Below are 25963 nucleotides of genomic sequence, written 5' to 3' on the forward strand. Positions count from 1 at the left end.
TGGATATTAGTTACTGTGACGGCGGGGTGAAGTTAATGTACCATGATAATAGAATAGAAGAGCAAGAAGATGAATATTGAAGATAAAGTTGGTGGTGGAAGGATTGTCGGGAAAGCCGGCCAAGGATGATGGATGCGGCTATGTTAATCGGCTACTGATACCATGAAAGAGTTTTTAGAAAACAATATTTGGCTTGTTAATCATTCATTCTCATTGATCTCCCATAAATACAAATTACAATCCTTTATTTTAGGATAGAGATATACACAATTAATAATAATTACATGGTAATATATAAAAGCTTAATATAAGTCTAATACTCTCCATAACAACCCTCCGTTGGATCAAGAACAAATGAAACACTTGTGTATTGGCAAATACAGTAATTGTAGTCAATAAGTGCCAAAAGAATTCAACCTACGATAGATCAAGTCAAACTAAAACGGGTCAAACCAAATTGGGTTGGGTAAAACTTTGCATTATATAAACTACATATAGAAATGTAAGCAACAAGTATTATTAAACATGATAAATAAAACATATATTACAATTGACCTCAACATGATTTCGTAGCATTCCAGGGTCTCATTTAGTAAGGGAAAAGAAAGTAATTGGAAGGACATGAACCACGACTCTTCACATAATCTGACTGGAAATAAGGAAAAGGATCTACACAACACTATTGAACCTAAAGTCTTGGAAATATTAATAGACTATCAAATAACTTGTTATGAACCATACTATAATTCCCATTCTTGAAAGCCCGGTCAAGAAGCCCACTAAATAGAATGGGCCAGTGGGGAGCGAAGAAAGAACCACGACTGATATAAGCGTCATAGATCAAGAGTATAAGGTATGAAAATATGAATATGGATTGTGTGATCTTCTACTTAGCACCCCTACTATAATCTTACAATTTCTTATCCTCTTCTTCAACCATTTTCTTGTATTGATTTTTGTTTCTTCCTATAATTTATCTTTAAAATTGATAGAAATCAAGTCGTTAGTCGATAGAAATCGTTCTTCTAGTATGCTCTAAACACGATGTCATGCTGGGAAGAGAAGCAATCGGGGACTTCAACGCGGACCCCTCGATAGCGAATGGCGTGATAAGTGTTCCCACCCCAATAGGCATAGCCATCATATATATGAACAAGGAATGCTTCGCGGCTGAGGGATAGAAGCCAGTCAAAACGCCAAGGATAAACCAACGTGTAGAACCAAAAAAGTGGATCCCAAACAGTAAGTTCCCGAAACAAACCATAACCATCGGCCCAACCACTTCAAAAAGCATCTTGTCTTTCCTCAAACAACTCCTAACAAAAAAATATTAATATGTTTGCATGGCAACCATTCAATATGATAGGAGTGCCATGGGACTTAGCAAAGCACAAGTTAATGGTGAATCCGGCGATCACTCCAGTTGTACAAAAGAAATGGAAGATGGGCCAGAACAAACTAAAGCCATGAACAACCAGGTGCAAGATCTACTCAACGCCGAGATCATATGCAACATCCAGTATCAAACTTGGGCTCTCAACCCAGTTATGGTACCAACAGAGAAACAAAACTTGGCAAATGTGCATTGACTTCAAAGTATTGAATAAGCCATGCCCCAGATATTTCTACCCACTCCAAGAAATTGACCTTAAAGTCGACGTGTTGGCACCATTTCAGTTCAAGTGTTTTTGGATGCATACAAAGGGTATCACCAAAAACACATGACATTATACAACCAAGATAAGACAGCTTTCTGCACTGATAAAAGCACATTCTGCTATAAGATGATGCCTTTTGGCTTAAAGAATGTGGGTGCCACCTACTAGTGACTCGTAGATCGAGAGTTTGCAACCCAAATTGGAAATAACTTGGAAATATACATGGATGACATTATGATAAAAAGCAAAGCGGAAGACCAAATGCTCCATGGCATAGAAGATACTTACAAAAGGCTGAAGGAAATCAATATGAAATTGTTCCGAGCAAGTGCTCGTTTGGAATGGAGGAAGGAAAGTTCTTGGGTGTCATCGTGACCAAGGGCGGTTTCAAAGCCAACCCGAAAAGAGTACAAGAAATAACACATATGTCGTCTCCATCCTCGGTCAAAGAAGTGCAAACTTTATATTGCCGCGTGGTCGCACTCAACTGCATCCTGGCTAATCATGTGTCAAGATCATTCCTATCCGTGTCCACATTAAGGAACTGTATCAAGAAGATACAATTCCGATGGACAACGAAAGCAGAAACAACATTTCAGAAGTAAAACAATGCTTGATGGAGTTACCCACGCTAACCACACCAATCATAGGGAAAATATTGACTTTATACTTATCGACTTCAGATAGAGCGGTAAGAGCTATCCTCTTAGTTGACTGAAAGTCATCTCAGATACCCATTAATTACATCAATAGGACCCTAACAGACGCAGAAACGCGGTATTCAATGATGGAAAGCTAGTTTTGGCGCTGGTCCACGCCGCCGGACGACTCCGCTGATATTTCTATGGATACCCAATTAACGCCCTAACTAACTACAAAATCAAAACGTGCTCTACAAACCCGAGTTACCCGAAATATTGTCAAAGTGGGCTATCGAACTGGGCGAACACTCCATACATTACAAATCCAGACCTGCAATTAAGGGACAGATCCTGGCAGATTTTATGACCGAAGTACCAGCAAGTCATGAAGAAGATTGTAAGGTGGAACAGAACCCCAACATCCCACAAGATGCGGAAGAAACCTGGGCACTTTTCACTGATGGTGCATCAAACAACCAAGGGTTATGGGCATGCTTTAGGTTGATCGGCCCAGGAAAACAAAAGTTTGCATATGCCATCCGTTTGGATTTTAAAAGTACCAACAATGAGGCAGAGTATGAAGCATGCCTACAAATAGCCTCCAAGTTCAAAGCAAGACATTTCGAGGCACACGTAGATCCCATGCTCATAGAAAGCCAAGTTAATGAAACCTACGAAGCAAAAGATGAAGTCATGCGACATAGATAAATCAAGCGAATAGCTAATGTGCCATTTAATATCTTGTAAAGTCATACATATCAGGCAAAGCGAAAGTAAGTCCGCAGATGCACTGAGTAAACTTGCTTCTAAAAGCTTTGACCAATTAACTAAAGAAGTGAGGGTAGAAACACTCATGAAACCAACAGTCCCGCTGAGACAAGTGTGTGTCTTACAAATTCCATGAGAATCTTGGATGAACCCAATCAAAGCATATCTTTCATCAGTGATTCTTCCAGACACAAGAGCGAAGGCCAAAAAAACTTCATCACAAACCGATGTTCATTTTCTGGGCCACTCCTCAAATGAGTTGATGCAGATGCTGCAAACAACTTGGTCAAAGAAAATGATTAAGGGATATGCAGTGCGGGACCACCAATGGTGAGGGTAAAGATAACGAACGCATGCTATTATTGGCCAAGAATGCACATGGATGTAGTTAAAGAAATAAGAAAATTCAACGCATGCCCACGATATGCGCCAAACACATTGCGCCCCAAGAACGATCTATTTAAAGTATCAATGGCCTGGTCGTTCCAGAAATGGACAATCGACATCACGGGTCTCTTCCAGGAAGCCCCTACCGAGTGAAATTCCTAATAGTGGCGATTGATTACTTTACCAAATTGGTAGAGGCTAAACCACTTGCCTCCATATCAACTGTGGTGGTAAGAAAATTCATATGGGAATTTATCATCTGCAGGTTTCGACTACCATCCACCATTATAAGCGACAAGCAGACAACAGTACGCAATTTTGCCGATAAAGGGTTGCAAGATAATGGTGGATGGTAGTCGAAACCTGCAGATGATAAATTCCCATATGAACTTTCTTACCACCACAGTTGATATGGAGGCAAGTGGTTTAGCCTCTACCAATTTGGTAAAGTAATCAATCGCCACTATTAGGAATTTCACTCGGTAGGGGCTTCCTGGAAGAGACCCGTGATGTCGATTGCCTATTTCTGGAACGACCAGGCCATTGATACTTGAAATAGATCGTACACACTTTTTCTTCACCATTATAAGCGACAACAGTACCATTCACCTCTGCCGCCTTCACCATCCTGGTCACCACCCCCTTTACCACAACCCTCACCATCTTTATCATCACCGACTTCATCATCACCCTCAAGCTCACCGCCTTGAAACGAAGAGGCAATGGTTGTTTCATCTAGTCCAAATGCTCGCTTGAGGTGACTTACACCATCTTCCTTCAAAGCATAGTGTGACACAACATCTAAGACAGGGAAGTATAGATTGTCGTAAGTTTCTTGTTGGTGGACAGACTCTTGATGACAATCTACATTCTGCGACTCGAACACGTCCAAAGGAAGGCCCTCGCGAGCATACTTAACTCCCTCCTCGAATCCGCCCTTCTGGCCAAGCGGGAAGTAGCAATGACCAGTTGAGTAGTAAAAGTAGCTAGCTCATCACTATTTATGATATGTTGAGCAACCGGGCAACACAGAGTAGGAAAAACAAAAGTAAGAAACAGACGGAACCGATAAAATAATAAATACAAGGAAGCGAAACAACACTGGTCTCTCGAATCCCATGAGAAAACAACCAATCTCGCTCCTCCTTCACACAACTAGCAACCAACTTGGCACGGTCCGCATCAAGCTTTATCTTCTCCTTCTCTTTCTTAACTTGACCCCAAGAATCCAAAAGCGCAACGTTCTCTTGGATAAGAACCTCATTTTTCCTTCACCTTGTCAGCCGCAACAACTCGCAATTGCTCCACCTCAACAGTAAGATGGGCAATTTGGGCGTCACGTTCCAGCATATCATCATCATGTTTGAACACTTGTTGTTGAAGAACTTCATTTACAACTAAGGCCTCATCCTATGATATGTGATTAACTAGAACTCACTCAACGTAGCTGACTTCTAGTATGCACGCAGGTGAGTAGGATGAGACATCAACTTGATTCGAACAAACGTGTTCACGGAAGTCCAAAAATCGTTAGTTGTCTCACTCACATGCATCCTCCCAATCTTGAGCGGCCTTCACATGCTTCTCAACAGCAGCCTCTAAAGCTTTCTTTTCGTCTGTCAGCTCCCATTGAAGCTTTTTCGCCTCGTGGAGCACCATGGGCTTCCTTCCGCAAGTTCGTTCTCTCAGCTTACAGTTGAGCCCAATTAGCACCTATTTCACTCCATTCGCATAAAATATCTTAGCCAGAAGACATCGCGTTGGCCACGTTATCGCGATCACGATTTCGCTGATATGCGCGCTCGATGGGAGGGATACCGACAGTCATGTAGTCATAACAAACAACAACATCACCAAAATGAGAACCATGCGTCACGTTCCAGACGGGGCGGTGAAGCACATGATCCTTGTGTGGGTTGCCCCGACCATTGAACTGGGCAACAAGGTTACTAAAAACATAAAAGTGATGGCCTGCTAGATTCAAAACATCTTCTTGGGTGAAGGGTTCTTCCTGAAGAGCGGTAAGAGTCACACCAGAAGGAGACGAAGATCGAATAACTTCATTAACATCAGGACAAGTAAATTCTGCATCAGGCTGGACATTATCATGCAGCGGGGAAGGCGACCGATTATCACGAACAAGGTCACTTTAGGTGTGGTCCCCTCACCTTCCTCGGTGGCTGCATATTCCGGGGAAACTATGTCCTTCGCCTTAGCATGCAGGTCCGCGGCTTCGGGTTCCTTTAAAAATTCAGTTTGAACAACCTCCCATCTTCAGGTTGAACGTCACCGGAAATGGTTCCCCTTCAGGCGTGGATACTTCAACAATAACATTTCACTAATAGGCCCATTTGATGGGAGGAATACCTACAGTCAAGTTGTCATAACAAACAAAAACATCACCAAAACGAGAACCTTTCGTCATGTTCCAAACGGGGTGGTGAAACACATGATCCTTGTGTGGGTTGCCCCGACCATAGAACTGGGCAGCAAGGTTACTAGAAACATAAAAGCGATAGCCTCCTGGATTCAAAACATCTTCTTGGGTGAATGGTTCTTCCTGGAAAGGGGTTAGGTTCACACTAGAAGGAAGCGAAGACTGAATAACTTCATTAACATCAGGACCAGTAAATTCAGCATCAGGCTGGACATTTGTCATGCAGCGGGGAAGGAGAGCGAGTATCACGATTAAGGTCACCTTTAGGCGCGGTCCCCTTACCTTCCCCGGTGGCTACAGATTCTGGGGCAACTATGTCATCCGCCTTAGCATGAAGGTTCGCGGCTTCGGGTTCCTTGAAAGATTTAGTTTGAACAACCTCCCCTCTTCAGGTTGAACGTCACCGGCAATGGTTCCTCTTCAAACGGGGATACTTCAGCAGTAACATGCATCTTTCCCGCCTAATCTCCCACAACATTTTCCGCTTGAGATTGCGTCCAATCTGCAATATTTCCACATACATAGTTCAACGATGAAAAAGGAAAATATCAGATAATAGGTTAAAAGTTCCAAGGGCTACAGGTGACACCAAAGATTTCGACAAAAAGGCACTAAGGTTTGTTTTCTTCGTTTTGGGTTGAAAGAGTACATTCCAGTAGAGGCTGTAGGGCTGTTATTCTTGCGAAGAACGGGAACAGAATTTTATGTAACAAAAGGGTTCAATTTATAAACCTCCACATAGTCGTCAACTCCAGAAGCCTTCCGCTTCACGGTTACCTTTAGCCCACCGCCTGCTTTCTTCCTTCCACCCTTAGTTTGGCGAAGATCTTGCTTCGTTTGGGTCGTTTGCGGCATCGTGGGAAGAGCGAGACGAATGATCAGACTCATCTCTATATGAAAGGAGCCCAAAACTCCATCGACAGTTTGAGAGATAACGGACGAGGGTTAAATGTACACGAACCTGCATCCGCATCATCAGTAGGATCGTTGCTATAACACCCTTGGCAAACACAACATCGTCCCACTCTTAGGCAAATCCCACATCGGCCGTGGACAAGAGAGATCCTTGGTTCATAAGTAATATCCTGCCTCTTAACATCACCAACGTGTTTTGGGCAACCAAAAACAAATCCGTGAGCTCTTCGTGGGCAGAGCGAACAATATTGGTGGTGCGAGGGGCCGGGGTGTTACAAGTGGTATCAGAGCCACTCTTGTGTCGTTCGGGATGATGGGACACGCCTCATCGAGGACGATGAGTCCAAAGGGGGGGTTGTTTGTAACACCCTTGGCAAACATAACATCGTCCCACTCTTAGGCAAATCCCACATCGGCCGTGGACAAGAGAGATCCTTGGTTCATAAGTAATGTCCTGCCTCTTAACATCACCAACGCGTTTTTGGGCAACCAAAAACAAATCCGTGAGCTCTTCGTGGGCAGAGCGAACAATATTGGTGGTGCGAGGGGTAGGGGTGTTACAGTTGCGCAGAACAAGAGCAATACCAACATGAGGGAGCATAAAGTAGTCCTTCGTCTGCTCAAGAATGGGATGCTCGTATAGTCACGGACACCTGCTCCATTTGACCCTTTTCACTGCTCAAAATAGAATATAACACACTGGAAACCTCTATAATAACTAGTTAAACTTAGTAATGAAACTACGCACACAACGGATTAAAAGGAATGCAAAAACCTACCATCACTTCCGTTCCAGTAGAATGTTTTCATCCGCTTTCAGTCATGCTCGGTTCATGCCAACTAAGACTAGAGCCTCCTCGAAAATGGGGCTCAAAGGGGTGGTAACCCTCCTCAACGTTGCATACCATGGTTGAGAAGAATATGTCCTCACTTTAGTTTCAAGAGGTTTATTCTTAGCACCTCATAAGGTCATCTGGAAAGGAATGATATAAGCACAAACTTAGAAAAACTTTTGTTGCCACCCATGAAGCCTCTGCAATGCATCACCACAAATGGTCCTGGAGGTGTCGCGGAGATGGACTGCATACCATCTGTCTCGCGAATGACCTTATAGAACTCATTAAACCTTTCTAAAGTAGGTTCAACATCTTGAGCATTACAACAAAACTCAAAATGGCGTAGGTGGATCATACCCATCGCATGAACCTGTGTAATATGAATCCCATACGTTAATAGAAAGTCACCGAAAACTGGGTGATAGGGAGCCGAAAGTTGTCAAAAAGAAAAAACTCAGAATACAAGGCAATCTTACCCGCATGAGGCTTGTCAGCCATCATGCCTTCAGCTGGAAGCTTCGGCTCCCATTCCGGCGAAATCCGGTAAGACTTAATGAGAACCTTAAAGTCAGTGGTTCGCCATTTGATTGGAATCAGATCCATGGTAAACCTATTCTCCTTCTCAGAAACGATGGGTGATGACGGCACAAACACGTCAGCAAATATCTCGTCGATTAACAAGGGCAATTGAAATAAGTAGAGAGAGATTCAGAGAGTGAAGATCAGGGAAATAATTGAGTAAAACACACTTTATCAACGTCATATATACCCATTGAAATAAATGGAAAAAGAAACCGCCACACGTGGACCAACAAACGAATGTCACGTCAAAAGGAAAAAAAATAAAACGTACTCGTTAGTTGCACGTATGATATGCACGTGCCTCGAAAAAAAGACGAATAGTTTCTTGCCATAGCAAATGTCACGGTCAGACTGACCTAAGGGTACAGACACATCTCTGTTCAACAGAACGTATCATGCAATTTTTCTTCAAGTGTGTGTGTGTAATATAGACAAAACAAAGCAATTACCGGGAGTAAACCCTTGCAAAACAGCATGGACAGACGCATACAAGTTGCCTTGACCGGAATAAAGCCTGTTCTGATGTCGCCACCTGATAACGTAATTGTTATGAATTCAATCAGTATTGATGAAATTAAGAACAAGATGAAACGAAATCAAGTATTATTTATGAGCAACTAGAAAGAAATTGATTACATGGATGAAACAGAATGACTATACAAACCCTAATTGAGGCATATTTATCCCCAAAATTAGTTCTAACTACCAACAACTAATATCTGTTTATATCTACAAGTATAGTCCCTGATGTTACAAACATTTAACACTATGTATCTAAACTAACCAGCAACAAAGAAAGTTACATCATCAATTCCTGTAGTATGAACTAGCTAACATATTCCAACATTATTATAACAATCTCCACCTTTGGATTGAGTTAGCCAATGTTTAGAAGCTCTAAACAATACTGAAACTTTGAACCAGGCATAATTTTTGTAAACATATCTGCAACATTGTCTTCAGTATCAATGCTTTCAATCTCCAACAATTTTGACTTTACCATATCTCTTATAAAATGAAACTTCACAATTTATGCTTTGTTCTCTCATGATGTATTGGATTTCTGGTCAACATTACTGCTCCTTGGTTATCACAATACACAACAGTTTGGACCATTTTACCCTTGAGTTCAGAAATGAACTTAGCCATAATGCTTCTATTATAGCTTCAGTAAGAGCAACTTACTCAACTTCTGTTGTAGAAAGAGTGACAATATGTTGCAATGATGCTTTCCAACTCACTAATGAGCCCCAAACCTTAAAAGCATATCTGGTCATAGACTTACCATTGTCTAAATCCTTTGCAAAATCTGAATATGCAAAGCCAATAACATCTCTATCAAATTCACCTTCTCCAAATACCAACCCAACCTCTCTTGTACCCTCTAAATATCTCAATATCCACTTGACAGCCTCCCAATGAGTTTTCCCAGGATTAGCCATATGCTCACCATACTCACTACATAACCTATGTCGGGCCTAGTGCATACCATCATGTACATTAAACTTCCCACCACTTTGGCATATGGAACACTTTGCATAAGCTCTTTATCAGATTTTGACACAGGTGAATCTTTGTCAGATAGCTTAAAATGCATAGCCAATGGAGTAGAAATTGCTTTACTTTCTGCCATCTTATAACTAAATAACACTCTTTTTATATAGGCAGTTTGAGTAAGGAACAACAAACCTTTACTCCTATCTCTTGTAATCTCCATTCCCAGAATTCTTTTAGCTTCACCAAGCTCCTTCATATCAAACTCTCTCATCAACAAGTCTTTTGTATCTCTGATTACTTGTTTACTTTGACATGCAACTAACATATCATCTACATATAGTAGAGGATATACATACTTCTCTTTCTCACACTCTTTGAAGTACACACAGCTATCAAACTTTCTTCTTTCAAAACCATTTGACACCATATACTGATCAAACCTCAAATACCATTATCTTGGAGACTGCTTCAATCCATACAATGATTTCATTAATAAGCAGACTTTACCATTTTTCCATTCTACTTCAAAACCTTGAGGTTGATTCATATAAATGTTTTCTTCCAAATTTCCAAGAAGGAAAGTTGTTTTAACATCAAGATGTTCCAATTCATATCCTTCAACAACAGTTAGAGAAATAATCATCCTTATAGAAGCATGTCTCACAATTGGTGAAAAGATTTCAGTATAATCTATTCCAGCCCTGTGTGTGAAACCTTTTGCCACCAGCCTAGCTTTGTACTTAGGTAGGTTTTTCTCCTGGCAACCCTTATTTGATCTTGAATATCCACTTACAAGCCACAAGTTTTTGATCCTTGGGCTTCTCAACAAGCTTTCAAGTCTTGTTCTTATGCAGGGATTCCATTTCATCTTGCATAGCAGCTAGCAATTTTTCTTTATCAACTAAGTTAATGGCCTCAGAGTAAGTCATTGGCTCAGTTGAACTTTCTTCTTTTGCTATACTAAAAGCAAATGCAGAAGTATCTTCATTATCCCTAAACCTTTGAGGAGGAAGTACATTCCTTCTCCCTCTATTTTTGGCCAAACAATAATTATCACTAGTATTACCCGAATTTCCAGAAATACCCATGTCTTCATCGTTAGCCGAATCACTTGTACTCCCTTGTTCATACATGCTAGGTAATGGATCCACCTCAAATTGAACTCCCTTGTCACCATCTTGACTATCAGTTGCCTTACCAATCACCACTTTGTACATAACATCTTCTTTGAATATTACATTCCTGCTTATGATTACCTTGGGACTCCCTTCATCAAGTCTCCACAATTTATACCCTTTTACTCCATCAGGGTACCCAAGCATTACACACTTAATTGCCTTGGTTCTAGCTTACCATGACTAACATGAGAATAAGCTAAACAACCAAACACCTTTAAATTGATATAATCAGTTTTCTCACCTGACCATTTTTCCATGGGAACCATCATACCTATAGCACTTGATGGTGATCTATTGACCAGATAAGCTGCAGTCTTTACTGCCTCTGCCCAAAACCCTTTTGGCATCGCAACACCTATTACATATGACCTTATCTAACAACGTCCTATTCATTCTCTCAACTAACCCATTCTGTTGAGGAGTACCTGGAATAGTCAAGTGCCTTGCAATACCTTTGGATTTGCAGTATTCATTGAACTCACCACTGCAAAATTCCAAACCATTATCTGTCCTTAACTTCTTGACCTTCTTTTCAGTCTGATTTTCTACCAATACTACCCAATCTTTGAACATAGAAAATGCAGCAGATTTATTTTTGAGAATGAATACCCACACTCTCCTAGAATAGTCATAAATAACAAACAAGAAATAAGAAGCACCACCTAAATATTTATGCTTAGTTGGTCCCCAACAATCAGCATGAACATAATTTTGGACTTATGTTTGCTTGTTGAAAAACTAACCCTATTAGCTTTTCCTAAGACACAATTTTCACAAGACTCAACATCAACACTTGTCAAGTCTTTAATCACATTTTGTTTCTTCAACTCCATTAGACATGTTTCACTCATGTGACCAAGTCTTCTATGCCAAAGTTATGCCTTATTAATAATTTTACCCTCTACCACATAAACAAACGCAACCATTGCACTACCATCCAACATATAAATGTTGTTTTCTCCTCTAGTGCCCGAAAGTATGACCATAGAACCTTTAATCACCCCGGCCTTACCATTCTTCAAACTAATGGTATAACCTTTTCTTTCAAAGGTTCCTAAAGAGATCAAATTCTTGGTTAAAGATGGAATAAACCTAACATTGGTCAACTCAACCTCAGTTTCATTTTCCAACCTTAAAACTATAACCCCATGTCCCTTAATGGTGCATGGTCTATCATCACCTAGTTTTACAACACCAAGATCTTCTAATTTCAAATTCTTAAAACATTCTTTATGAGGCGTCATATGGTATGAACACCTGAATCTAATATCCAACCATTCATTCCACTTTCTTTAGAAACTACACAAACATCAACACTATCATAACCATCTAAAGACTCATCAGCGGAGAGATTACCTTGAGACTTAGAAGAATTAGATTCAAAATTCTTCTTCTTATTTCTTTTCGGACAGTTTCTTTTCAGATGCTTCTCTGAATTGCAAATATAGCATCTCATGATTCTTTTTTTACTTTGATTTAGACATCTCTGTTCCCTTTGATTTATGACTCATTTGATCTGGCCTCCTTCTTACAAATAGCCCATCCCCTGCCTCATCTTGGCTTTCATTCTTCTTATTCAACTCTTTTGAATTGAGTGCAACAAGAACATCTTCCACGGATAAAGACTCCCTCCCATTCATGAGGGTATCCACAAAATGCTCATATGATGAAGGCAAGATGCGAGGAATATTATGGCTCGATCTTCGTCATCTAATTCAACTTCAATATTCTCCAAATCAAGAATCAACTTGTTGAATTCATCTGTGTGGCTTTCAAGAGTCTTTGCGGATGTCATGTGAAAGGTATACAACTTTTTCTTCAAGTATAAGCGATTAGCCAGGGATTTGGTCATATACAATGACTCCAATTTGGTCCAAATTCCTACAACAGTGATTTCTTTTGACACCTCCCTCAACACACAGTCTCCGAGACTCAAACAATCTCGCTGTTAGCTTTCTCCATTATCTCTTTATTCTCTTTGTCATTCAGACCTTCTAGTAAGTTTTCTTCACCTTTCAGGGCATCTACAACCCCGTTATGAACTAGAAGAGCACGCATCTTAACACGCCATAAACTAAAATCGTTTCGACCTTCAAACTTTTCAAGACTGAACTTCGAGGAAGCCATCTTGATCAACAGTTGCGGAATAAAGATTTTGATTCAATTTTGGACCGACCGTACGAAGCTCTGATACCAATTGTTGTGAATTGAATCAGTATTGATGAAATTAAGAACAAGATGAAATGAAATCAAGTATTATTGATGAGCAATTAGAAAGAAATTGATTACAGGGATGAAACAAAATGAAACAGAATGACTATACAAACCCTAATTGAGGCATATTTATCCCCAAAATTAGTTCTAACTACCAACAACTAATATCTGTTTACATCTACAAGTATAGTCACTCATGATATAAACATTTAACACTAAGTATCTAAACTAACCAGTAACAAAGAAAGTTACATCATCAGTCCCTGTAGTATGAACCAGCTAACACATTCCAACATTATTATAACAGTAATAAACGTAACAAGTAATAACATTGGACCAACTGACAACCTATCAATAAAGCGCTTTCAAAACAATCCTTCCCACGTCCTACGATATATATGAAGAGAAGGAGGAATGCTAAGATGAACATGGATCATTAAAATAGAATGTAGAAAAAATGAGGATGCTCGCGAAACATACGCGATGCTCCTGAAACATACGCAGGCTAACCACAAACCGATATGTCACTAAATGAAGGCGGAAACAATGGTCGGCGGAGTGCGTGTATGTCAGGAGCTGACATAAAAGAAGAAATTCCACTACATTTGCCAAAATCCGTAACGAATCTTGCCAGGCATCACATCACCTTTCCATAACTAGCTTAATCCGTAATCAACTGAAAAGGGAACCAATTACTATACCAAATATAGTAAAAACCGCGGAAACCTGGCTAGCGGAAAAAGAAAAAGGCAAGTCCACAACCCCATGAACACCCGCGAGTCTTGAACTGTGGATTGGGGGGACTTGTAGAGTTAAGATCCCTCCCAGGAAGGGCAGAACCTTATAAGGAAACATATATTACACAAAGGACAGACGTGCATCTAGGCTAGCACCGTACTATCAGTAGACAAACATTACGTACACCCAACTATCTTAACCAATCAGAAATTCAAAATGTGCAACTACACAACAGTTAGAAGGTTCCAAAGACGGTGACAACTGGCCAAATCTTCTCCACTCCTTCGGCTATAAATAGAAAGCAAAAACCAACAGAAAAGGCATTCTATTCTCACCTATCAATGCTCACAACTTACCATACTGTTTCTCACGCCGGAGGGTGGTTACAAGATGAACACCCCCCCCCCACATTCCCCTTCCCGTAACCAGCTAACGATCAACTGTTTTGCAGGAATCATTGGTGAAAGCCTTGAAATCTGACGTTAGTTTGTTCCCGGACAAGATATTAAGTTGATTGTTCTAGGTTCATTTAGTGTTTCTTCACTACTCTGATATTCTAATTTCCCGTCCTCTTCTTTAGCCATTATCTTGTATGATTTTAGTTTCTTCCTATAATTCATCCTTTAAATCGATAGAAATCAAGTCGTTAGTTTAGAATTTCGAGTAATACGTAGTTGTGTTGAAATCCATGCACAACATAACTAGAAAAATTCAAATAATCAGCATTTTTCGAGTGACATATGGATAACCAAGATCCAAACCATGATTTAAATTATATCCACTAATAATACCCCTCCCCTCTTAATTCAAATTTTGGTTACCCCAACCTTGATCTTAAAGTAATTGGTATCACCAACTGATAACCAATGTTTTTAAAACCAGACCGGCACCTGAACCGGTCACCTTACCGGTTCACTTGTTGGGCCGGTCGGACCAGTTGAACCGCTTCAAGAACCGGATAACCCTATTTAATTTAATATACAAAAAATATAGCCATTCTAGTTATGTGATACGTACTCGATGTAAATATAAAACCCATCTTAATTTACGTGGCCCATTTACATTCACCTAAGGCCTTTTCAAGTTCACTCTTATAGGTTATAAATATCTGTGTATTAAGACTTATGTTTAGTTATAGCAAGAAGTCACTTTTGTAAAATATCACAGACACCATGTCCATGGAGATTTCAAACCTGCAAACTACTCTCCATTATCGTTCTCTCTCTATATATCTTGGTTGAAGGTTGCACAACAGATCAACAGAGAACTATTATCTTGCCGGATCTTCGTTTTTTTTTCATGTTTTTTTTTAACATCTCGTGAAGATGTTAAACCTCCGATCCAGTTTTCTGGTTCAGCCGTAAACCGCTCTTAACTGACAGGTCATTTGTATAGCGAGCTAACTATGCCTAATCGGGCCGCTTCACTTACCCATCTCTGGTCCGACCGGTCGGTCCGATCCGGTCGTGAAAACACTGCTGATAACACACGTATATGGCTCAAAGTCTCAAACACCTAGACATGTTTTATTTAGAATCTTACTCCACCAAATTCATTTACAATCAATAAACTTAATATGATATTTGTAATGTAACCCATACACGTTAGACTACCATTATGATTGCTACATAATAATGACATAATGATTATCTTAAACAGTTATATCTAGACATATTTAATTGTTATGATTATCCACTCCATAAAACCCTTTTACTTAACCTTGCATGCCAAGTTTTAAACAGAATTTCCCAATAACGTTTTCTATTGGGTAGAAATTTTTGTCAGTTAGCATATCCAAATTCCTCTGTACTACCTAATCATGTTGAGCTCTATAGATGTTTCATGAGCTTCCGAGGGGAGGACACTCGTATGGGTTTCACCAGCCATTTATACGATGCCTTAATTCGAAATGACATAAGAACCTACAAAGTTGACAAGACACTTGAGATCAGAAAGCCCATTGCTTCCGAGCTCCTAGAGGCCATAGAAACATCAAGAATTGCCGTTGTGGTTTTATCCAGCAATTTTGCAACATCAAAATGGTGTTTGGAAGAAATTGCAAAGATTGCTGTCTGTATGAAACGAGGCAATCTGATTGTTATTCCTATTTTTTACCATGTGTCTTCTTCTGACGTGCGCCATCGAAGCAACTGTTTTGAACAAGGATTTGCCGATCTTGAAGTAGATCCTGAAATTTCCCCACAAAAGGTGGAAACATGGAGAGCTGCTTTCAGAGAAGTGGGGGCTATCTCGGGATTGCACGTGACACAACACAGGTAACGATGTTAGTGTTGGGTTTCAACGGTGGTTCGGAACGAAAAACGGTCAAATAATTAAACCCGTTTTAGTTAATGATTTACCCGTTTTAGTTATTATTTCGTTTCAATAGATATTAATCAATATTAATATACAAACATATAAACGAACTATAAAAACGCAGTGGATGATTAAACGAGTAACACGAACCAAAAACCGAAACCCAAAACCCGAATCGGATTACAACGTTACACGAGCGCGATAAAATATAATAAACAACCATAGTTTATAGTTTATCGATATACCTCAGTTATACACAAACTGGGACGACACACCGCAAGCTAACGAAAAAGGAGGCTAGACGGTGACACAACAATAACCAACAGCAGCTCCGGCAAGTTTAACGGCGGCAGCGGCGGCTAACAGTGGCGGTGATGGCGGCTGGGCAGCGGACGGCGACGGCGGAACACGGAGGCAAGGTAGACAATAAAAGCACCCAAAAGTAACCTCTATTCGCCGGAATCTAGGTTGCCAGAAAAACGGGTATACCGGATGTTAGGGCATGGAAATTTGACGCTGTGGATACGTTATCCTGACATATGTTCTTGGATCAGTTATCCTTAGACAGATCCTGTCAGGATCAGTGGTCCCGTATTATTAACAATTGTTTCTTGTGTGTAGGTTGTTATTTAATAAGTATAACGGCGCCAAGACTTATTCCACCGGATATCTCACTAGTAAACTTGTCAAGCAGGTGGTCAAATGGCTGTAACATGTTTAGTGGGGATAATGGCGGATTTATAGGACTTCTTGTTGTGTCACAAATAAATGAGTACCTAGGATATGTTATTATTGAAGACGTGTCTAGATCAATTATCCTTCTGAAGAGTTCCAGAGCTTTGTCAGGATCATGGATCCTCGGTATTTGGTGCTGTTAACGGTTGTTTCTCATATGAATGTTGATATTTATCAACATTAACGGCTCCAAGACGTGGTCTACCTAAAATTAAGCTACAAGGCACCTCCAGCACGTGGTCAATGGTGAAGACTAAGTTAGTGGGAGTAGTGCCATAAAAATAGGAGTTAGTTAGCTTTTATTTATTATTTATATTGAGATTATGATCAAAGTTAGGTCACTTGTTCACATTCATTCACTGCTTACACTCTCAAATACTTTGTCAAGAACTCTCTCTAGCAGTTCATACACACACACACACACACTTAGATATTCTTTGTAATCTTTGATCATATCTCCACCTTTGTAACCCGATTTTTGTCATTTAATATAATCGACGGTGATAGTTTTCATCGTCCGAGGGTTTTTTGTGCCGGAGACCACGATAACCACATACTCATCGACCAAAGGTTACCTTGTTGATCATTGACTAAAGTAATTCGACCAAAGATTATCTTATTAATCCTTGACCGAAGCTATTTTACCAACGATTACCTTGATAAGTTTTGACCGAAGTAAGACTATCTTGGTTAAGGGCTTTTTCCCTCGTGATCAAATCACGGTGTTCATCTCTATTTCGTTCATATAATCGCTGTTATCATTTTAGCACTAAACCTCACATAACAGCTTTGGATACATTATCCTTAGTAGATTTTTGTCCAAAACACCGGAATCACCAAGTGTCGCCGGAAAAACGATTATGGCTTGCGGTGAGGCTCTTGACGGCACCGGAAGCTTGTATAGTGTGGTGGTGGTTGGTGGCTAGCGGCGGTTTTTCGGTGGCCGGAAAACGGCGTCGGAAAGTATGTAAATGGTGGCTAGGGTTTTATGATGTTTTTTTGATTAGGTTAAAAACATTAAGTATATATAGTATACTATATATAGTAAATGATTTAGGGTTTAACCAAATATAAACCCATTGGGCTTCAAGCCCAATGATCAAGATAAAGCCTAATCCTCCATTTTAGCATATTAATTACCGTGTCGGGCCCAGTTAACGTTTAAGAGGGTTTATATTCCATTACCCTCGGTTTAACCCATTCCGGGTCATATTCGGGTCGGTCCGCGTTGACTTGACCTGAACCGACCATTAAATCCAACAGTCTCCCACTTGGACGAATTTGGGTCAAGTATCACAATGCTAACAGCCAGGGGCGTTCTAGCTACACATAGCGGTCCCCAACCAAATTTGACATTTTTAAATCCATAACTAAAGTATCTTGAAATACCTTATTGCAAGATAATGAATTTATAGTAATCCTTGTCATCTATCCTTTCTGTATAAGACATCAATTGAACAATGAGGCATGGATCAAATCAATCTCATATAGTGTTCAATTATTGTAGTTCTCGATATAGAGTCAAGGTGGTCCAATCAAACACACAGTAGGTTTGGGTGAGGCCTCACACTTTACCAGTTTGAATCAACGAGGGCACCAATATGTCTAACTATTACATTTTAATGTAAGAGTAAAGAATCCCATCTTAACTACATACAACTCCCACCGAACTTCAGAACATTCCCAATCAATGCCTTTATGGCTAGCAGTTCATACACACACACACTTAGATATTCTTTGTAATCTTTGATCATATCTCCACCTTTGTAACCCGATTTTTGTCATTTAATATAATCGACGGTGATAGTTTTCATCGTCCGAGGGTTTTTTGTGCCGGGGACCACGATAACCACATACTCATCGACCAAAGGTTACCTTGTTGATCATTGACTAAAGTAATTCGACCAAAGATTATCTTATTAATCCTTGACCGAAGCTATTTTACCAACGATTACCTTGATAAGTTTTGACCGAAGTAAGACTATCTTGGTTAAGGGCTTTTTCCCTCGTGATCAAATCACGGTGTTCATCTCTATTTCGTTCATATAATCGCTGTTATCATTTTAGCACTTAACCTCACATAACATATTTGGATACATTATCCTTAGTAGATTTTTGTCCAAAACAATTTGGCGCCCACCGTGGGACAATTGGTGCTATAATCCAGAAAATACCATATCAATATTCAACCTTTCATACCCATATCACCATCAATGGCCTCTCAATCAACCTATGCTTCATCAACCATGCCATCCTCGATTTCTCTCTCATCAAGAACTTTTCCGCCGATGCCTCCTCCAATTACGGGAGCACCATGGACCACTGCGGCTGGAAACAAGACACAAACTCCAATATTCCAAAGCTCAAAAACCGCTGCTGCCGCGCTGGTGGTTAATACTAACAATGATGTTTCATCTATGTTTTCGCAGGTTAAAGCATATATGGAGCAGCAAAACAAGACCAACCGGAGGATCCTTTGTGAGATAGAAGATCTCAAGAAGACTAAGAGGCCATCGGAGCATCACACTCCTCTGATGCCCAGGATGCTGGATTTCACTAGTCCAGGATCCATGGCTTAGTTCTCGCAAGGATCATCTATCCTTCAACAGGGGTCCATGGGTCCACAGGCTCAGGGATCCTTATTGTTTCATCCAGGAGCATCTATCCTTCAACAGGGGTCCATGGGTCAACCAGCTCAAGGATCCTCAACTTTTCAGCAAGGATCATCTATCCTCCAACAAGGGTCCATGGCCAGCAAACTCAGGGATCCTCATTCTTCCCACAAGGATCCTTTATCTTTCAGCATGGATCCATGGGTTAACAGACTCAAGGATCCTCGACCTTTCACTCAGGATCATCCATCCTAGATCCGAGATCCATGGGTCAGCAGATTCAAGGATCCTCGATGTTTCAGCAAGGATCCTCAGTCCTTAATCCAGGATCGATGGGTCAGCAGATCTAAGGATCCTCCATGTTTCAGAGAGGATTATCAACCCTTCAACAAGGATCCTCTGGGGGGTGTCACCAAGGATCCTACAACTTCCAGCCTCAAGGATCCTCCTATCAGGGTCAAGGATCCTTAGGAGTTCAACAACAACGGTCTTCAGAAGTCCATGAAGGAGATATAATCCCCATACAGACCACAGCTTGTGGTGGACCAACGCCTGTAGCAGACGCTTCTTACATCAGCCACTCTTCTGGAATACCGACGTTCACGTAACAAACATGTAACTTGTATGATCCTATATCCTTAGATGCTAACCGTGGTTCCATGCAAGATGCAGGTATCAACCAAGCTATAGCCAAGGAACTACAAAAGCTCAAGGATATGATATCCAGTGTTCCCGGGGTGATACGTCCAATCCCCGAGATACCAGAGGGAAGCCACAAGTTATCCAGATTTGCTCCACCCATCTGTTATGCTGAAATCCCTAAGCGATTCAAGACACCCAACATGAAGACATATGATGGGACCACAGATCCTGAGGAGCACGTTGCACAATACAGAGAAAGAATGGAGATCAATCCTATTCCTGAAAGGCTCAAGGTGGCTTGTCTATGCAAGGGTTTCGGATCCACACTAACAAGATCTGCACTTAAATGGCTGCTAAGTCTTCCTCCCTATTCTCTTATTTCTTTTTCACATTTAGTTAACTTCTTCAACAACCAGTTTTCTTGTAGTAGGAAATTTGAAAAGTTAACTAGTGATTTATATGGAGTTGCCCAACCTTATGATGAGTCCCTTAGGGATTTTGTTACAAGGTTTGGCAGGGAGGCCCTAGAGATTTCTAATCTTGATATAGCTACAGCTGTTGAAGCATTCAAGATGGGACTTCAAAGGGGCTCCCCATTTTATGACGATCTTGTGATGACTCCATGCAGGACTTTAGATGAAGTCAGAAACAGGGCACTCAGATTTATAAGACTAGAGGATGATAAAAGGATCTAGGAAAGATTGGGTACTTCAACAAAATAGGAGTCACCCGGTAAGAAATCAAGGATCCAGGATCCTGAAGAAGCCCCTTAGAAAGCAGCACCACCACCACCAGATGCGCACGTGATCAACTTCATCTCCAGAGGCGTAGATATATTTCGAAGTTCCTCTCCGACAACAGAGACCCTCGTTGAGAAGACCGAATTGAATAACGGGGAAAGACCACTTATCCCCACTACATCAATAACTGACAAAAGAATCTTTTTCGATGAAGAAGACAAATCAAGCATCCAGGATCCTCACCAGGACGGTTTGATTATTACTTTATTTATAGCTAACCATTATGTTCGCAGGATCCTAGTTGACGGTGATAGCTCGGTCAATATCATCCAACATGATGTACTTCAAAAGATGAACATACCAAATTTAAAAATCATCCCAAGAACTTCGGTGCTATTTGGTTTTAGTGGAGAAACCAAGAAAACATTGGGGGACATCAACCTCCCGATATACATCGAAGGGTTAAATTCTTATCAAATATTTTGTGTAATTGATAACCTTTCTTGTTGCAATGTTATTTTAGGCAGGCCTTGGCTACATGGAATGAAAGCAGTGGCTTCTACATATCATCAGTGCATCAAGCTTCCTACCCCATGGGGAGTAATAAGGATAGATGGCAATCAAGTGGAAGCCAAGAACTATTATTCGTCATCGATGAAGCCAACAACCAAGCAAACTGTAGCATAGCAACCACAACAACATCTTGGGGACATTCTGGAAGCTCGGTAGAAAGACGTTAAAAAAAGTATCCTTGGATCCCGAGGATCCAGATGTAAAGGTGTTCCTAGGATCCAGTGTCCCCAGCAAAATTGAGAAGGATATAGTATCCTTACTAGGGCGAAGAAAATCCACCTTTGCCTTTAAGCATTCAGACATGACAAGGGAAACATGTCAAAGAATGGTCAATATGATGTTCAAAGACCAGTTAGGCAAGACCATGGAAGTTTGAATGGACTCAAAAGCATGAAGATGCGCTGAAGGCTCTTAAGGATTATATATCCTCAGCAATAGTCTTGATGAAGCCAATTTATGGTGAGCCGTTGTCTCTATACTTAGACGTTTCAGGTAATGCAGTCAGTGTTGTTCTGGCCAAGGATCATGAAGGTCCACATCATCCGGTATATTATGTAAGTAAAAGCCTCTTAGATGCAGAGGTCAGGTATTCTCACATTGAGAATTTAATTCTTGCTTTGATTATTGCCTCAACCAAGTTGAGACATTATTTTTAAACACCATACTATTATTTTGAGAACTAACTATTATGTTAAGGATGTGCTTAGAAAGACAGAGTTACCAGGAAGGATGGCCAAGTGGGTTGTGAAGTTGAGTGCATATGACATTCAGTATGAGCTTAGAACAACCATTAAGTCACGAGAGCTTGCAAACTTTGTGGCTGATTTCAGTAGCGACATGCAGAAGGAAGCTGATTTGGAAGTTCAGTAACTAGAAGAAACAAAGGATCCTTGGACCCTCTTCACAGATGGAGCATCCAACGTAAGAGGAACAAGATTGGGTATCCTACTGAAATCGCCACAGGGGGACATAATACCCCAGTCCATTGCATATGCATTCCAAGCCACCAACAATGAGGCAGAATACGAAGCACTTATCGGAGGTTTCCTTTTAGCCAAAAAAAATGAGGATCAGGTATCTTCAAGTTTATATAGACTCTTTACTTATAACTAATCGCTTTAACGGTTCTTACACCGTAAAAGGTGAGAGTATGGTCAAATATTTAGAAATTATGAAGGAATTAGCAAAATCCTTCGAGTTGTTTAGTATATTACAGGTATCTAGAGAAGAAAATGCTGGGGCAGATGCCTTAGCAAACTAAGCATCATCATTGAAGATCCCGGATGATATAAAGATACCTATCATTCACATATTGTCTCCGGAAAGTGGAGAACAGAAAGCTGTGGAAGTAACTATGGAATGCACAGAGGAACCTAAGGATCCCTCATCCTTACTAAAAGTAGGATCTTGGATCCTCCCAATCAAGAAATTCCTCCAGGATGGAGAAATCCCTACCACAGAAAATCCCAAGTCCTTCAAACTCAAGGTATCCCAATATATTTTATTAGATGATATGGTATATAGAAAATCTCTTGCAGGTCCATATCTGAGGTGCATCGAGGATCCTGAGATCCAATAAGTACTCAAGGATTTTCACGAAGGAGATTGCGGCAACCACATAGGGGAGAAGAGCATTATTCTCCAGGATACTTAGGACTGGATACTTCTGGCCAACAATGAAGAAGGATGCAATGGAATACTCAAAGAAATGTGATGCTTGCCAAAGGCATGGAAACATCCTTCACCAACCAGCGGAACCTATGTATCCTATATCCTATTCATGGCCCTTTATGAAATGGGGAATGGATATTGTAGGCAAGCTACCAAAGGCACTAGGTGGAAAGATCTTTATGCTTTCCATGACATACTACTTATCCTAATGGATTGAGGCAGAAGCATTTGTACAAGTCTGAGAAAGGGAAGTAATATCTTTTATTAAATGAAATATTATAACTAGATTTGGTATTCCTGCTGAAATTGTTTGTGACAATGGTTCCCAGTTTATCGGGAATAGAACCACTAACTTTTATGACAGTTGGGGCATCAAAATGATTACTTCCACTCCAGTTCATCCTCAAGCCAATGGTCAAGAAGAATCAAGTAACAAGATTATTATCAACAACTTGAAGAAGAAACTAGGATCCAAGAAAGGCAAGTGGGCCGAAGAGCTACCATATGTTCTTTGGGCTGATAAAACAACACCAAATAATGCAACATGTCAAACACCCTTCTCATTGGTGTTTGGATCAGATGCAGTAGTCTCTACAGAAATTGTGGTCCCTACAGCCAGAACAAGCATCCGTGATCCTGAGGCCAATGAAGAAATACTTCTTGAAGACTTGGATAGCGTTGAAGAACTTAGAGACCTAGCCAAGATCAGATTGGCAGCATATCAACAAAGGGTAGCTGGGGCATACAACAAAAATATAAGACTCAGAAGATTTCAGGAAGGAGATATAGTCTTGAGGAAAGCCTTCCAAAACACAACTAATCCAGCAGATGGAAATCTAGCACCCAAATGGGAAGGCCCCTACTTGATCGAGTCAGAAACTGGAAAGGGGGCATATCGCATGCTGACTATGGAAGACAACAGGTTACCAAGATCATGGAATGCTATTCATCTCAAGAAATACTTTTTCTAATCAGGATCAAGTATCCTCATAAGGATCAAGGATCCTAAAATTGGTAATATCTATCTGATCACTTATTCATTTCAGATTCTTATTATTAATTTAAGGATAATATATTCTTAACATCTATTCTTTCCAAGTTTTAAGTAATAATGCAGGGATCTACTCAAATGTTCAATGATCAAGAGGTTGGCCACCTCTCCTTTGCATTCGAGGTATTATCTTATTTCCTTTGGCCTAGCCCACGATTGGATATGACCCCCGATGGTCATATCCCCTACGGTTTAAAGGTTTTCACCTTTCTCACGATCGCCAGTTGCGCACACTATCCAACGTATAGTCCGGGGCAGCGGGACCACACGCTTAGTGGCTGACAATTTCGTTGTCTTCGGCTATATGAAGGATCCTACGATTTATGGTAGACGTACCATACCACCGGTTTATAACGTTTTCACGTTATCTCACGTTTGGGCTAAATCCCGGTTTGGGCGAGTCCCCAGTTGACATCCGTATCTTTGGGCCAGTCCCCAGTTTGGGCTTATCCCCAGTATTTGGGCTTGTCCCCAGTTTAACACCAGTTCACGGGCTTGTCCCCAGATTACACGAGCTTGTCCCCAGTTGCACGGGCTTGTCCCCAGTTTATTTTATGGGCTTGTCCCCAGTTTATTTTATGGGCTTGCCCCCAGTTTGTTGGGCTTGTCCCCAGTTTATTTTGCGGGCTTGCCCCAGGTTTATTGGGTTTAATCCTAGATAATATCGTAAGTTATTTCCATCAGGTATCATAAATTAGATTCTGAGGATCACCGAAGGATCAATACTTATGGATTCAAAATCCTTTAATTCAGTTTTATAAGGATTGCAAAAGGATCAATACTTATGGTAACTTAGGTCTAACCAGACCTTACGGTATGATTTCTGTTTATCGGTTTACACTTATTTGATTTCAGTTTATATCTTCATAGATATAAGGATTCATTATTCTCAATCTATTTTTATAAGGATTTAAGATCCTGGTTTATTTTTGCAAGGATATTTTATCCTAAAAACTTTTTACTAAAGAATATTTCTCAAAAATTTCAACAAGTCTAAAGCTATATCAGACAAACTTTCAAAATAACAAGTAACAAGCGAATAGTCAAAAGTTTTCAATTATTATTAAACATAAGTCACCTGGACTTAACTAAAAGTTTTAACCCAGACTTCACCGTTCAAAATATAGAACATCTATCCTGGTTAAACATGTGTTACTAGCTGTTCGTGATTTGCAGGAAGAATAAGAGGTTTCGGATATATAGCCGGAAAGGAAGTTCCCAAGGAAACTCTATAGATATTTGATGATTATATCTAGCTTGTCAAATCTCATCTGTTTTTGCAGAAAGTTTGAATTCAAAGGAAAAATGACAGCTGTGATCTTATCACAACCGCCATTTTGGGGGCAATTGTTAGGGCATGGAAATTTGACGCTGTGGATACGTTATCTTGACATATGTTCTTGGATCAGTTTCCTTAGACAGATCCTGTCAGGATAAGTAGTCCTCAGTACTTGGTATTATTAACAATTGTTTCTTGTGTGTAGGTTGTTATTTAATAAGTATAACGGCGCCAAGACTTATTCCACCGGATATCTCACTAGTAAACTTGTCAAACAGGTGGTCAAATGGCTGTAACATGTTTAGTGGGGATAATGGCGGATTTATAGGACTTCTTGTTGTGTCACAAATAAATGAGTACCGAGGATATGTTATTCTTGAAGACGTGTCTGGATCAATTATCCTTCTGAAGAGTTCCAGAGCTTTGTCAGGATCATGGATCCTCGGGTATTTGGTGCTGTTAACGGTTGTTTCTCATATGAATGTTGATATTC

General features: G+C 40.4%; 1 pseudogene; it reads left to right on the forward strand.

The window, feature by feature from the left end:
- Positions 1 to 15720: 15720 nt before the first annotated feature.
- On the forward strand, positions 15721 to 16131 carry LOC143585648 (toll/interleukin-1 receptor-like protein pseudogene; annotated as a pseudogene).
- Positions 16132 to 25963: the final 9832 nt, after the last annotated feature.

The sequence above is a fragment of the Bidens hawaiensis genome, unplaced genomic scaffold (genome assembly GCF_021521415.1).
Source record: "Bidens hawaiensis isolate Kalapana, Puna unplaced genomic scaffold, B.hawaiensis_p1.1 tig00033941_1, whole genome shotgun sequence".
NCBI lineage: Eukaryota > Viridiplantae > Streptophyta > Magnoliopsida > Asterales > Asteraceae > Bidens > Bidens hawaiensis.